Source organism: Excalfactoria chinensis, chromosome 2, assembly GCF_039878825.1.
Source record: "Excalfactoria chinensis isolate bCotChi1 chromosome 2, bCotChi1.hap2, whole genome shotgun sequence".
Classification (NCBI taxonomy): Eukaryota; Metazoa; Chordata; class Aves; order Galliformes; family Phasianidae; genus Excalfactoria; species Excalfactoria chinensis.
In genome coordinates, this window is record NC_092826.1 from 46,622,016 (window position 1) to 46,638,317 (window position 16,302).

At 37.5% G+C, this 16,302-nt stretch overlaps 1 protein-coding gene across 3 annotated transcripts in view; it reads right to left on the minus strand.

The window, feature by feature from the left end:
- DLGAP1 (DLG associated protein 1) overlaps positions 1–16,302 on the minus strand; it is a 375,465-nt gene that overhangs the window by 133,883 nt on the left and 225,280 nt on the right. The gene's annotated exons all lie outside the window — the stretch shown is intronic.

The window sequence follows — 16,302 nt, forward strand, 5'->3', positions numbered from 1 at the left end:
TAAGAGAGATCATCTTAATGGAGTGTTTTCTGTTTACTCTGGGCTAAATACAGAGCATGGTACAACTGCTGGGAAATATTCTTCTGTCTCCAGTGCATATCTGTTCAGGAGCAGTTTTACTTTATGTCCATGCTGCCCGTTTGTGCTGTAAATATTTACAGACAATACCAACATTTTATTTCTGCAATATCTTTTCAAGTTAGTTGTAAAATAGTTACACATTTCTCTACCCATCAAAATGAAGCCAAACTATCTGTTTACTTTTGGGTTAGTTTGTTTTATCTACTGTTTACTTACTCCTACTTGTAAAAATACAATCTTACTCTTGCAGTGCAAGGCTTGAGTGTATTTTCCATAATTTTTTTCAGAGTACTAAGAGGTATTTAAATACCCCTACACACTCTACCATCAGGAGAATTAGTATAGACAACATGCATACATTGCTTTAACAGTCTAAGGGATTTCAGCGTTGAATATCCACTATCAGCTATTTGTCGCTGAAGTGAGTCACAGTGTTACAGACTATTGATTACAAGGTGAAAATGCAAATTTTCATCACAAGTGATATAATAACCACTCAGTTTGAAGTCCGATGGCCTCATTTCAGCTCACCCACTAGCTGTACACCACTGCTACAGAAATCTCTGAGCTATTAATATATAAATTACGGGGTTTCAGATGTGGCAAAACATTCTCATGGTGCCATCTCAGCTCCTCATGGGCTGATGGGAGACTTTAGAGGATGCCCTATTATACTGCACAAAACTGGAATGTGAGTCACTCAACTGCTTAATTTCCTTCCAGTATGGCTAATCAAGTCATACATCCAGAAACATTGCTCTTAATATCTTTCCTGAAGTATGGACAGACAGCATAGCAAACACCTTTCCACCATGTTCCTCCAATGTTCTTTCAGAGAAAGTTCATTATTTAACAGATTATATACATTGTACCTACTGGCAAATTGCCAACTATTAAGTTTTCTAAAATAGTTGATATCTGTCTGAAAAAGTATATTCTGCATTTCATCAGAACATATTTTTTAATATTCTCCTGAAACTGTAGTGAGCTTTTTCAATGTTTCAAAGCTACAGTGGATGTCCTTCATTTCACTCTCCCTCGCTGTATTCCTGCAATGAAGAAAATTTTCATTCTCAGGAGATCCTGAATTCCAAATCCAGCTTTTAAAGTACCACGAAAAGGGACTTCAAATACTCCAAATGGATGAGTTCACTGGCTTACTTGAAGAGCACTGTGGTCTAAGGCTCTTTTAAAAGAACAAAAATAATTTATGTAGAGAGCTGACCTTGTCAATTTGACTGTAGTGACGGTGTCAGTTCTAAAGAACATTTTATATCCTAACCAACTTCCTTAAAAATGTAATCTATTAGACTGTGTAATTCAGAATATCCAAAGGGATGTACTAGCAGATCCAATACTTAAACCGTTAAAAATGTGAATTGACCAAGAATATCCCATCAAAAAAATACCACCAAATAAAGACCAAATAGAAATCCTCCAGTTTTAGGTCTCTATGAATAGATATCTATATTTCATACTTGGAGGATTATGAAAATAAGGCTTTAGCCAGTTAATTTTTATTTTAATTCATTAACAATCATGCATTGGTCATCGAGATGATTAATCCTGAGTATAATATGGTTGACAATAGAAAAATGTGCCATACAAGAAGTGCAGTAAAGTGAAACATCCCCAGAACTACTGATACATACATATATATATATATATATATATATTTATATTTATATATATATACATATATATAGTTATGTGGAAAATGAGCGTATGTAGACAAGGAACTGAAAGGATCAATAATTCACAGAATATTCAAGTCATGACAGGTACAGGGGATGTAATAGAATAACTACGAATATGTAATCCTAATACATTATTGGAGCAGAATGGTTGGGTTGAGGAAACACAAAGGACAATCTAATTTATGGGCAGGGGCAGAATAATTTCGCACATCTTGAAGGTAAAAATGAGTTTTAAAAATATGAGTATAGTTTCACAGATGAGAGTAGCAATGTCACCAACTGCATTTTGGATGGACTGGCAATATGTATTGGGCAAGAATTCTGAAAAACTAAAAATGCTTATGAAAAATGGCATTTGTCTGTTACAGAAAGAGATGGGCTTTCCATAAATTGTGGAGGAAGATATAACAAGCTTGGCTAAGCAATGCTGTATGAGCTTGGATGGCATGTAGGATGGTGGAAAAGTTTAAGAGAAAAGATAACATTCAGTTCTGTGCTCATTTTGAGTTTCAGCTGTCAATGAAGTGCTAGAGAAATAAGCAGATGATATGGTCTGCCCAAAAGGAATCAGAGGAACAGATAGGGAAAAACAGAGAAGGTATGCTTAGAAAGCAAAAGATCACAAAGTTACAACAAAAAGAAAAGTGATAAAGCTTTTCAGGAATAGCAGGTTGAAAAATGAAGGAAAAAAAGGGAAGTTACCTGAGCCACAGAGTAATGGACAAACCTAATCAAAAAAGAAATGGGAGCCACCAACCTGTGTAAGAAGGGGTGATGGTACAGTTTCTAAAAAGGGGGAGAAATTGCAATTCAGAGTAAAAACTATTTATTCCCAACTCTTAGAGATAGACAGTGTGTATTATAAGAGCTTTTCTGCTGCAATTGCAGTGAAAACATTTACTGAGGGACAGACTCTGATTTTTTTTTTTTTTTTTTTTTTTTTTTTTTTTTTTATCATGTGCAATTGTGATTAAAGACCATGAGAACTAGCTATTTCTTGTCCAAACTAGGAACATCAAGTTACTCATGAACCAAGACAGGATAACTGATGAACATATTGCATATTAATAAACAATGAAATAGCAGTTTTAAGACAGAAACACCTGATGGCTCAGAATAAGGGACAAAAATTTATGCAGAACTGTAAGGTTGAAGAATGCTTATTATTTTCAGCAATCGTATTACATTTGCTTCTGTTTGCTTGATGATGCCTCAGGTAAGAAGTACACAAATATATTCATCCTTGCTGCTAATACAGCATCCCTAATGAAGAATAATTAATTGGAATAACTTAGTGGCTAGACTCCAATGTAATTAAAAGGAAAATGCATGCAAAATAACAAAAGCTGAATGCACAAATTACACAAACTTCAACAAATTTTATTTAATTAACTACATGGTATTCCAAATTTATTCATAAAACACGTCTTCCTGGAGATATATGTACTCTCTTTTGGAAATACGTGAAATATGTGAAAACTTCTAACTTCTAAAAGACTTACTGATATGCTACATTGCCCTTCAGTTTTATCTCACATGGATGAAGAATTACATTGCTTACATTTTCACAGGAAAATGTGAAAAATAATGAGGTGGCAAATGCTTTCACTGAAATAATATACACATAGGTACACAGACAGTAAGTAGATATTATAGGAGAATGTAATAGATAGTAGATAATAGATAATTAATAACTCAAAATGACTAACAATGAAAACTGGCACATGTTCATTAGAGAATTACAAACTTTCATGATTAGAAATTGATTTTATAGAGTCAGTATGAAGAGTCAACATTGATAATTTTTAGTGATCTGATTATGTTGTAGCAGTTTGTGATCAGAGTAAGGCAAGCTGCAATATGCAAAATATAATGCAAAATGTAAAGTATAAAATCAACTACTAAGGTAACTATCAGAATTAAGGAATTAAAAATGGGGTGTCCAGCAGGGAGAGGGAAGTGATTGTCTCCCTGTATTCAGCTCTTGTGAGGCCCCATCTGAAGTACTGCATCCAGGCCCTGGCAAAAGACAGATGCAGAACTCTTGGATTGGGTCCAGACGAGGGCCACTAGGATGATCAGAGGGCTGGAGCACCTCCCCTGTTAAGAAAGGGTGAGGGAACTGGGCTTGTTTAACATGGAGAAGAGAAGGCTCTGGGGAGACCTCATTGCAGCCTTCCAGTACTTGAAGGGAGAATATAAACAGGAGGGGGAACGGCTGTTTACAAGAGTATACAGTGACTGGACAAGGGGAATGGTTTTAAACTGAGATGGGGAGGTTTAGATTAGAGATTAGGAGGCAGTTTTTCACATAGAGGGTGGTGACGTGCTGGAACAGGTTGCCCAAGGAGGTTGTGGATGCACCATTCTTGGAGGCATTCAGGGCCAGGTTGGATGTGGCTCTGGGCAGCCTGGTCTGGTGGCTGGTGACCCTGCACATAGCAAGGAGGTTGAAACTAGATGATCACTCACTGTGGTTCTTTTCAACCCAGGCCATTCTATGACTCTGTGAATTGCAGTGATACATAAGTCAGTGTATGTGGCTTTGTAGCTTAAGCAGAAAACTTGCACATTACATATAGTAATATCTGGAAAGTGAATAATTACTTTACACACAACATGCTGAAAGAAATGCCCTAATTAAGTGTCATTAGGATAACAGCACCTTAACCTGTGTCTGTTCAGAAACTAAGGAGATTTTTATTCAGTGAACTCATTTCTTCTGAGATACCATTCAGTAAGTTAGATGGAGGTTCTGAATCCTCAGATTTGTACCAGGTCCAGAAAGTGAAGGGCTGATACACAATAGAAAGGCACTCAACATACAATGCCCTGTATGTACAGCTCTGAGCTGAGGAATGCATTGAATCACACACATAAATTGAAATACACATTTAGACCTTTAACTCAGATCACAGCAGACTCTCCAAAAAAATGCTGGGTTACTGTTTGAAGTGGGAGGATGTGAAATACCCTTTTTAGAAATACTATTTGTAGTAATGCTCCCATTTCATGCACTATGGCAAACAAAGAGAGATTCTCATTTCCATATTGAACAGTAAAGTTTCTCAGCATTTGGTTATTTATTTTCTTGCACGCTATGGGATGTTCCAAGGGAAATTCCTTTTCTGTCTTCTCAGACTGTTACAAACACCAGGAACATATGTTTATGCTGAGTGTCAGTCTTCCCCATGCTCCTCACTTTGCAGCAAATCACTTTATCCCAAAGGTCTTGGTATTTTGCAGCCATTCTGTGTGACTTTTCTGTTATATTGCATCACAATAATGAAAATCTAGATACCAATAAAAGGAAACATCTTCTAAAATGCATCCACACACATTTTATTAAAGGTGTTCAGAAGAAAATGAGATCTCCCATTATTTTCCTAATTCACTTTGGCAAGTAATATGAAAGATACTGTGCCTTGGGTAAAACTCTCAAGAGAATGTCTGCATTTTGCTACCATGTCAACAGTCATACCAGGCAACCAGTGCTTAAAATATAATTTAATTTTGAATAGGAGAAGGGCAATCATCGAGAGAAATGTTTTGACCAGGAATATAAATATTCTGACTTTATGGGCAGATCAGGAAGTGGGTGTAAAAAGGTAACTAAATTCTCACTAAGCTCTGAGAAGTCCCATTCAAAAGACACACACACACAAGAAATATCCTCTTTCCCCCAAGCTAGATTTAATGAAAACAGATAATTCTATTTTATTTTCCTGTCTGTAATCCAAACACCCTTTTGCTTGCATATACTTGTGGTGAAAAGATTCACAATTACATTTGATTATTCTTTTTATCCGTGTGCTTTTGGTGAGCAGTGGTGGTGGTCAATAACAGGGTGTTACTTGCCTTGAAGGTCTGGGCTTGGGTTTCTTTTCTTCATCTCTGTGGCTAATAGCAAGTTCATTGTTCATTGGGAGTGTCACAAAAGCTGTAGTCATCAAAGGAACCTAGCATGTAATTAATCTCTGAGTCAAGTCTAAATACATCACATTGCTGAAATTCTTGCAGACCTTATGTCAGTTACATTTTGGCACACAGGTTTGTTTGGTTTTTTTTTTTTTCAGTTCTCTTAGAAGTGTGACTGGCAATAGGCAGGATTGCATATGCAAATCTTGACTCTACAGATAGAAATACTTTACTGTGATCATCTGCACTTCCACTCTCTTCATTTGCACACACAATTAATACTTTGCTTCTTAGAAATTCTGTTATGCTCCAGTGAGTACTGATATAGTGTATAATTAGACTGCTCATGCATTTTCTGCATTACAGGACACAGAGTCACTCTGACACAGAAAGGTACAGCACATTAGTTGGAGAACTTGTGGAGAGTTCCACTGTAAATTCAGAACAATCAATATTTTTCCTTCACTTGGAAAGAAAATGATCAGGAGGTTGACTGTATGACATGCATGTAAGAGAATATATTAAACCAAATCATTCAGTAAGTGGTATACAGGCAGCATTGAAGAGTATACCTCATAAACACATTTAGATGTTACATTTTATACTTCTTATTCTATAGGATGATGAAATTTATGACCTTAAGCTCTATGGAGATTTCAGGTGCATTAGATCCCTTCAAGACTGTTACTTATGAATGCTAAAGGCTCAACTTTACTGGTTAGAATGGGATACTCAGCAGATGAAACCTATATTCAATGCATGCAACCTCTAGTATTTTCTTGTGAAGAACAAGCAATGTCATGCTCTGCAATTTGGCCACCTTGCTCTAAGAAAAAAAAAAAAAAAGCATCTGATCCTCAAGGCAAGGATGGCAAGGTGACCAAGATAAAGAGTTACTATAGAACCTAGTGTATATTTACCAGAGATCTAACGGAAGCTGCCAGTCTTGCAGCAACACACAATATTCAACAGCACAGTTCACTAACACATTTTCCACAACATAATTAACTGGTGTGCAAGCCAGTAGCATGACACATTTGCAATAGAAATCATAGCTAAATTATTGCCTGAGCTTCTCATGTTGGAGGCTTTCATGATCTAGGAGCTTTTTTGCTTATACGTTGAAAAGAGAATATTCACCGACAAGCCAGACAGAACACTTTTTTTTTTTTCAGTCCTATGCACTACAGTCCAGTCCAGGTACACCCAACAAGAAGACCAATACGTATGGCAGAAGGGATATCATGGTTGTCTGGCTTTGCTTGTCTTGAGTAGCAAGGCACATGACTCAAACTGTTTCTAAACTTTCTATTTCTTACTATTTAGAAACCAAGCTAAATAGTATGCTAAATATTAATTTCCCCTCAGAAGAGCACCCAACTCATTTTAATTTAATGAAACATCATTTTATAAGACACATTCTACAGCTCCAGTCTTACTCATAGACCTCGACCTCATTTAACAGAAATAAAGATTGATTTCCTTTAAAAATACTCTTCCATGTATGTTGTACTCTTTTAAGAACAAGAAAAGGTGAATTCTACAAAACCACAGAATCATTAGCCTCTATGCTTGTAGATGGCTTCCCATCTTGGTTTTCAATTGGTAGCTCAGTTTGAACTGTGTCACTCCTGAAAAATTGTTGCCAGTCCCAGAAATAATAAACATGGTGTAATAAATTTCCAAGGTCATCATAGAGAAACTTCATGGGAGCTTTACAGAAAAAGACCACTGGTAAGATTTACAATATAATGACGCTATAGAGCTTATTGAGTTTCACAGCTGGACAGCCAATGTTACCCTCACTAGCTAACCAGAAAGAAAAAAAAAAGTAAAGCCTCAGTGAAAATACCTGCTGTTGTAACTACCAGTAAGAATGATCAGTAAGAACTTCCTGTAAAAGCGACTTCATAGCCATATTGCTATTATGGAACTTGACTCTACTCTGCCCTGGTGAGGCCTCATCTGGAATACTGTGTCCAGTTCTGGGCTCCCCAGTACAAAAAAGACAGGGATCTCTTGGAAAGAGTCCAGCAGAGGGCCACAAAGATGGTGAAGGGCCTGGAGCATCTCCCCTATGAGGAGAGACTTAGGGAACTGGGTCTGTTTAGCCTTGAGAAAAGAAGGCTGAGAGGGGACTTGATCCAGGTTTATAAATACCTGAAGTGTGGGAGCCATAGTGGCGATGCTGGTCTCTTTTCAGTAGTGCATGGGGACAGGACTAGGAGTAATGGGCTGAAACTTTAGCATAGGAAGTTCCGCATGAATGTGCGCAAGAACTTCTTTATGGTGAGGGTGACAAAGCACTGGAACAGGCTGCCCAGGGAGGTGGTGGAGTCTCCTTCCCTGGAGATATTCAAGACCCACCTGGATGCCTACTTGTGTGACGTGGTGTAGGGAGCCTGCTTTGGCAGGGGGGTTGGACTCGATGATCTCTAGAGGTCCCTTCCAACCGCTACAATTCTATGATTCTATGACACTATCAAGAAACGTCACTAGTATGATTACTTATTTTGGACACCTTTCAGATCTTCCCAGATCAAGAATCCTCACCATCACATTTTGATTCTTGCCAGCTGCATTCCCTACCCAGGTTTCTGTCATGATGGAGTAGGAAGAGAGATGAAGGAATTATCACCAAGAACATCCTGCTCTTTCTCAAGTGTGGCACTGAGCACTTGACTTGCTCCTATAGAATATTCTGCCCTCTAGCAGAGGGCAAGACTTCTCAACATCTTAATTCAATTCAGCCAAATCTACAGAATCACTAGCTACATCTAATTAATAAGCCAACAACGTAAAAGGTTTTACAAGAATCTTGTAACATCTGATTTGTTTTTCCTTGCCCATAGTTCTGATTAAAAACATAATAATAAAAACAATAGAGCTACTCCATTTTTTTTTTTCCTGTCATAATTTTATACATGTAATTTGTTTCCACTGTGCTCATGCCTATTAAGCAGATTTTTTAAAATGATTTTTTTGGGGGAAATAGATTCAATAATTTGAACATATCTGGCAGAAAGGTTAAAGATCAAGGAATATTTCTGCAAAATTTGTTTTGAACCAGTATATTGAGGTATATAGACAAATGCCACCTGAGAAGAATTACTGTAGGGGTTATTCAACTAAGAATCAGAAAATAATTCCATTAATATGCAAGTAAAATCAAAATGAAGCTTAATTTCTGAACACAAAATACTTCTAATGAAGTCCTGTAAACATCCTGAAAATGATTCATAGAAATAACTTTTTCAGAACAATGAACATATCTTAAACATTTCAGAAATTGCTTTAAGAATAACTTTAAAATCAGAAATCATTGAACAAGTTACCCGATGAAATTACCCATTACAAATACCTGTCTGATGCTAGACAGCTGGGTAAGAAAGATGAATATACATACTATAGCTTGAATTACACAGTTCAGCTTTCTAATGTCATAGAATTAAACTGTCCTTTGTACCTGACTGACCAAATGTTCTTTACTTGATTTGTGAACGATCTTTTACCAGTTTGGTGGAGTCATACAGGATTAACTCTGAAGCTTTCACACTGGGAGAAATATGGTGATACCCTGAAGATAGATGCTATCTATCCTGGTTGTGCAGATACTTCCAGGTACTTCATAGACATGTTCATAGGGAAAACAGTTCTATAGTGAGTTTATAATAACTGTATGCACTCTGTCCATAAGATCATCACAATTCACTAGGCCAAGACATGGAAAATAATAGAAGAACATCTGTTGCAATTGGACAATACAATAAGAAAGGCATTGCAACAAAGGCATGATGATGGAAAGACTGGCATGACAAAAGGTGCTACAAAGGAAGGGAAGACGACTGCTCATTCATATCAGAAGATCCTAGGTTCACAGAAAAAAAAATAATTCACCAAGGAGGGATCTCTAGGAGAGATGCTTAAGGGCAGTCAGCCCTTAAGTGAGGTCTTAGGAGAGGTGCAGACAGGCTCCACCCCTTCTGGTCACACAGTTGAATTGCCTTCACCTGTGCTCCCAGGGCTGTCTGGATTCTTTCCCCACACGATCAATCAGTGGTTCAGGCAGTGACTCAACAGTTACCATACAACATCTTACTGTTGAATTATGCCTGGCTTCATAAGCATATTAGACACCTATACAAGAGTTGCTCCCAAAGTAATGCCTCCTATTTTATGATGTTGGTCCATGACATCAGAGGCAGATGGTGACTGTATGGCAGTAGAGGCTGAAACTAGCCACCACTCTTCCATTACATTTTATTGCCTTATGAAAGATAGCAGCAAAGGGGTAGCCTGACAAAACAGCATCTGACATGGAAGTGTGCATGAAGCCCAGGAGAGTCACTGAATTCTTCCACAAAGAAAAAATGGCACTCACTGACATTCACGGACACTTACTGAATGTTTATAGAGACCAAACAGTGAGTGTGAGCACACCAAGGTGGTGGGTGGTGCATTTCAGCAGTGACAACAGGTCACCTCCACTGGTTCAGATATATATGAATGCAATGTGCAAGCTCTTGTTCATTGCTGGTGAAAATGCATAGCTAATTTTGGTGACTATGTTGAAAAATAGTGCTTTGTAGCTGTATGGTGGAAATAATATAAGTATGGTATTCGTACTATTGGAATAGTACAAATATAGATGGAAATGAATAGCTAGAGAATAACTAAGAAAAAGCACTCACCAACTTTGAGGCCTCCAAGATAGATGCTCACCAACATCAAGGCTCAACACAAGAACTCCACAAAAGAACAATCTCCAGAAAGAGATGCTACCTTAATGGTGGTCAGCCCTTAAATGGGATCTGGGAGAGGTGGAGTCAAGCTCCACCCCTTCCAGAGCACAGCTGAATTACTTTCACCTGTGCTCCCATAGCTGACTCATCACTTGCCTCAGATGGTTAATCAGAGCTTCAGGCTGTGATCAACAGTTTCCCTTACAGTAGCTTAGAATTTGCTCTATCAAACAGAGTTATTTTGCTCTTTGTATCTGTTGTATTTTCCATGGAAATAAACAGGAGGCATTACTTTTGGAGATACATTGTATGTTTCACGTAGGGGGTCAAATACCAAAGCACCAGATTGTGTTGTTTCATAATAGCTTTTGAAGAACCTCAGACACTGTTGACATTACATATAATAAAAATAATTTCAATAAAAACTTTATGTATATGCATTTTGTCAGTAAGTCTAAATCAGCTAAAATATGGTCAAGAATATTTCTACCTCACTTGAGCTTTTTATTCATACTAAGTGTTCCTGAAAACAGGGAATCAAAATTAAGGATCAAGAGAGTAGAAAGGAGTAGAGAAAATTAAAAGAAATAAAAGAAGTGAGAGTTTAATAGTTTAATTCTCCCATCCCCCCCCCCCCCCCCCCCCCCCCCCCCCTTTTTTTTTTAATACTATTTTTAGCAGTGCCCCAATTGATAGAACTTTATAGATCTCAGTGGGATAATTAAACAATTACTTCTGATAATTTCATGGGCTTTGTGAGCTTGAAAGTGGATGGAACTTAACCTCCACTTTTAATACATGCTAATTTAAAGCAGTAATAAGGAATAAATGTTTTCTGTGATATTTACTATGTACAGTTTAAAAACCATTGATAATACATATTAAAAGATAATGGTATTGGCAAGTCCTGCCTTATCATATGGAGCTACCATAAATGTAATGCACAGTAAATAGCTCGTGAAATTTAGTTTATAACTAATGCCAAGTAATAAAGTATTCACACACTGGAATAATAAAGTCTTAAGGTGAAAAGTGTTTTTTTTTTTTTTTCTTTTTTCTTTTTTTTTTTTTTTTCCCTGAGTTCTACTGTAAAGAATCTTGTCATAAATATTTTAAAAAATGAGATAAGTAAGAGATTTAAAACTATTTTTAACTAAATTAAGCTTTAAATTCTGAAGAACTGCCTGCAGAGTAATAGGTAAGTGTGTGTTAAACATTTTCATAATATTGAAAATAGATCAGGAAAGTAGTTCTTTAAAAGATATGCCTTATGAGCAGACCACTATAGATATCAAGCTGTTAATAAATATGGAGAAGATAATAGTAATTCATTGTTAATTCCACCACCTAATTTCATTTTTTTTCATGCTCTTGGCAAAAGCAGGGTGGATTCAAGTAATCTACTTCTATTATGTACTAAAAAGCTGTGATCCCTTAAACCTCAATAGAAATACACAGCATTTTAACTTTACTACATTTTAGCTGTTCAACAAAAATCTCCTCTTTACTTTCAAAACATGAGGTTTGTTGTGTTAAATGGCAGCATTATTGATCATAAGTGGAATAGGCCTGGTCACTACAGAGTTTGTCCCTATACATAAACAAGGACTATACAAAGGCTATAAAGCACCCATAACAATGGATACAATGGAACCACATATTTGTCTCTGTCACAGAGCACAACATGCAGTCATTGAGGTTTTAAAGGTATGAAGTAACAGAATTCGCCACATCTCCAAGCAAACTGTTCTGGTATTTAACCAGACATACATAGGTACTTGTAAATGTGTCTGGTTTCCTGCTATGGAATTTTTGAAACAACTTTTTCAGATAGACCTTACTGTGAGACATTTCCCCCCATCCTGGTATCATGCAGAACTGTTTCATAAACTGAATTCCATTTCTTTTTCTTAAACAACAGCAGAAGGCAAGTTTTCAGGCTTTTTGTAACTTCTGAATCTGCCTTCCATCCAGGCAATGGATAATTGCCCAGAGAAGCTGTGGTGCCCCATCCCTGGAGACACTCAAGGCCAGGTTGGATGGGACCCTGGGCAGCTGAGCTGCTGGAGTCAGCCCTGCCTGTGGCACAGGGTGGAACTGGGTGGGCTTTGAGGTCCCTTCTAGTCCAAGCATTATAAGATACTATGAAAATTGAACACTGATAAAATATACAAAAATATTATTAAGTTTTGTCACTAAATGCAAATCTGTTCTTACAAACTCCTCTTCCTAAAAAGAACTTGACTGAAAACAGCCTGGAACCTTGTCAGAGCATGGCTTGAGCCTTTCCAAGCTTTTCCCGATGACGTTCCTAGGTTGGACTGTAAACAGAATATGACATATAAAGTACAAGATACTTATTCACAGCTGTCTTCTGTTCACTTCAATATATAGATAATTCTCAAGTTCTGGAAATTATGCTCTCACAGAACTCTAGATTCTCATTTTAACAGTAATTAGATAAACCAAGAGCATTTCTCCTGAGACCAGTCCCATTAGCCTGTCTCTTCAGAACTGCAACTCAGGATCATATCCAGTGTCCCAATAAACCAATTTTATTTTCCATTCATGTTTTCAGTCACTACAATCTAAAATCTGTTCTACACAGAGTTCGACCATTTGTGCTTTGAATTCCTGTGTTTCTAGCTAAGTATAACAACACGAAATAAGGTGGGTTCCAGCAATACTGGGATATATATCTCTTTTATCCAGTCTCTTCCTTTTTATTTCAGATTTCAGAACAAACACAGCTAAGCTGAGATAAGATGGCTCATCAGTTTATTTCATCATTCTTTGTAACAGATTTTTGTGCAGCAATGTGAAACAGGAAGACAAAACAAAACACTTATGCTCCGTGCACTCACTGAAAACACACCAAATAAGAGCACATCAGTGAATCCAGTGATGGCTGTTATTCTTTTTATGAGTGAATAAGTAGAATGCTAAGAAATTATTTATTTATTTATTTATTTATTTATTTTTTAGGATAAATAATGTATAGGTTGACAGCTCAGGGTCTGAATATGTAAGGCAGTTCAGAAGAGCTTTACATACTCAAAAATCATTCCTCTCTTTTCCAGAACAGAAAGAAACTAGCAGGTGGGACTTAGTGTGCCCCCAGTGGCGCAGTGGTTTAAGCTGCTGCCTGCGGCACTGGAGGGCCTGGGTTCGAATCCCCCCTGTGGAGCAGGGGTAGAAGTGCCACTTCGCTACACAGAGGGCTCGAAACCCGGGAGTTGGACTCGATGATCTCTAAGGTCCCTTCCAACTCGCACGATACTATGATACTATGATACTTCTGCAGGGAGAGCTCAAACTAAAACATTTGAGAGAGTGTATAGTGATCTATGATCTGTCCTATCCTAAATGAAGAAGAAAAAGGTGCAGAGTTTTAATACCACTGTTGAGTGTGACTGCAGACAATTACAGCACATCTTTGAAGTATCCAGGAGATGAGGGATGGCTATAAAAACGATTTGTTAATCATTGGCATGTTTCCCATGTCAGTAAGGTTGATAGGATCCCTCCAAACCGTGTGCTGGTGCTCATTCTTTTACCCATTGTCCTGCATGTTGCATGGTCCTATTTCAAATTTAAGGAGCCAGGGACTGAAATACAAGACTCCTGTGCTCCCTGAAAAAAAACAAAAAACAAAACAAAAACCAAAACAACAAGAAAAAACCCACAAAAAACATAAAATCTTGAATCTTAGAGATAAAACAATCTGCTGTCTTTGGGCTCCAATGGAAATGAAGCAGGAAAATCCTCCATAGACAGGACCTTTACAGGATCTATAGAGCAGTGGCATCTGAAGATCAAAGAATAAGATCAAAAAGCACAGAGGATATCACAAACCCTCCACCTTCTACCCTCATTACTTCAGAAAGCATTGACTTCCCAAGTACACTGCCTACCTGGGAAAGCCAGTGAGCCCATGGACAGATCCCTCCTTATGTTCTGCGTAGTCAGCCTTCAAGGTCTGTCTGATGCAGTAGCTACTTTTAAGATCAAATGTCAGCTTTTTTGTTATATCCTTTGCCCTTTAACTTTAAACTTCTTAGATGACTGAGCATCTCCTCTTGTATTCCTCTTGTTTTTAGCAGACTTGGGATGTTTCCTCTATTTGCTCAGGTTGACTTCTATTAATTCTCATATCATGTAGAAAAGAGCGTATTTTTCCTTTATTGTTAAAGGGCTAGGTGACAATTTGGACTGAATATGCATCTGTATTTAAAAAAAAGGAACTCACACCAGGACTGAACATCTACAAGTTCACATCTTGTAACTTATTCCAGTGCTTGATTACTCTGGTTGAAGAAAGCAGCTGGACTACTGCTGCCAAAACAAATCTGTGTGAGAGGATTAAAGATACATCTAGAGTAACAAAAACACCAGCATGGCTCAGTTAGCTAGACATTCAGTCAAGAAACACAAAGCTTTAAAAAGACCCATTTTCCAATTGACACCCATGCATTATTCACACAGCTACTTGCTTTTTTATGATAAAGAACATATTAACATCAGCATATTTAATGTTTTTATAAGCTAGACTTTTAAAAGTATAAAATCTACTGATACTCAAGTAAAAAAAAAACAAAACAACAAAAAACATCTTCTTTTTGAAACAACTTCCAAGAAGGCCAAAAAGTTGTAGTGAGTGATTCTTCCTTGGGTGATGCTTCTCTTTCACAGCACAATCCCAGACCTCTGCCCGGAGGACATGCCACCACCTTGGCATGACGGAAGGTTTTGCTGTAGTATCCTTCTCAGATTAGTGAAGTATGACTATCAATTTTCAAAAGGCAGCCTATGAAAATAGTAAATATTCACAGGCTGCTGCATACTCCTTCTGGCACTGCCAATAAACTTCTGGACACTGAGCACTAAGTGTCTTTCAATGGCACACAGCTATTGTTCTTCCTCAATACTAGCTCAACAAACATCAGTATGTGAGCAAGAACTGCAAAGCAATTTTGTTTAAAATGCACTGAAAAAGTAAGTTGTATTTATTTCATTTAGCTGCCAATTTTCTTACCATTGGTATGAATAGCATGGCTAAAACCAAGATGTCATGGACAAAAATCATCTGCACAACAATGCAGGAGCATTTAGTGATGGAATTAACTTAAGACTTCTATCTCAAACCTGTTCTAATGACAAACTGGATGCCCTTTGTGAAGTTGGAATAATAGGCAACTTAATTGCTCATTGTCAGTAACCAAATATTTTTTGTTAAACAATTACATGATTCCTTTTCAAGCTAGTTTCGGTCCTAATGAACTTCACAGACAGTGTTTTCTTTTTTTCCTTTACGGCACAAGGGACAATTTTCTTTCTTCTGCTTTAGTGGATAACTTCAGCACACAGCTAACCTTGTGCTTTAAGGTGATTTGCCCTTAGAAGTACATGCTTAGGGGCATACAAGCAGCATTACAATACTAAAGAGAAATGGTCTAGCCAAAAAAGAAATAATGAAGTATAATAAGAAACATGAACAGCAGTGAGAAATGAAATGTATGGCTAAGAGAGCTTGGCTACGTTAGAGGCAGAGGGGAGAGTAATAAGGAAAGACATTGGCTGGCAGTGTTAAAGTATCAGCCTGAGAAAAGCTTTTGTCTTTCATCTCCCAGTCAGTTACACCTTGTGGTACATATCTCTTGACTTCTTGGAGTTCAGAATATGCAACGGCATTCTCTGTGAAGCATGAAGATACAGAATGTACACAACTTCCCAGAACATCATATGATAGCAGAGAGATGAAGTGAAACAGGAATGTCTCAGTGACGCCCACAGGAACAGTCACAATCGCCAAATTGTCAGCATGCCTCTGCAATTCCAGACCACGGCGAGCATATGGATAGTTT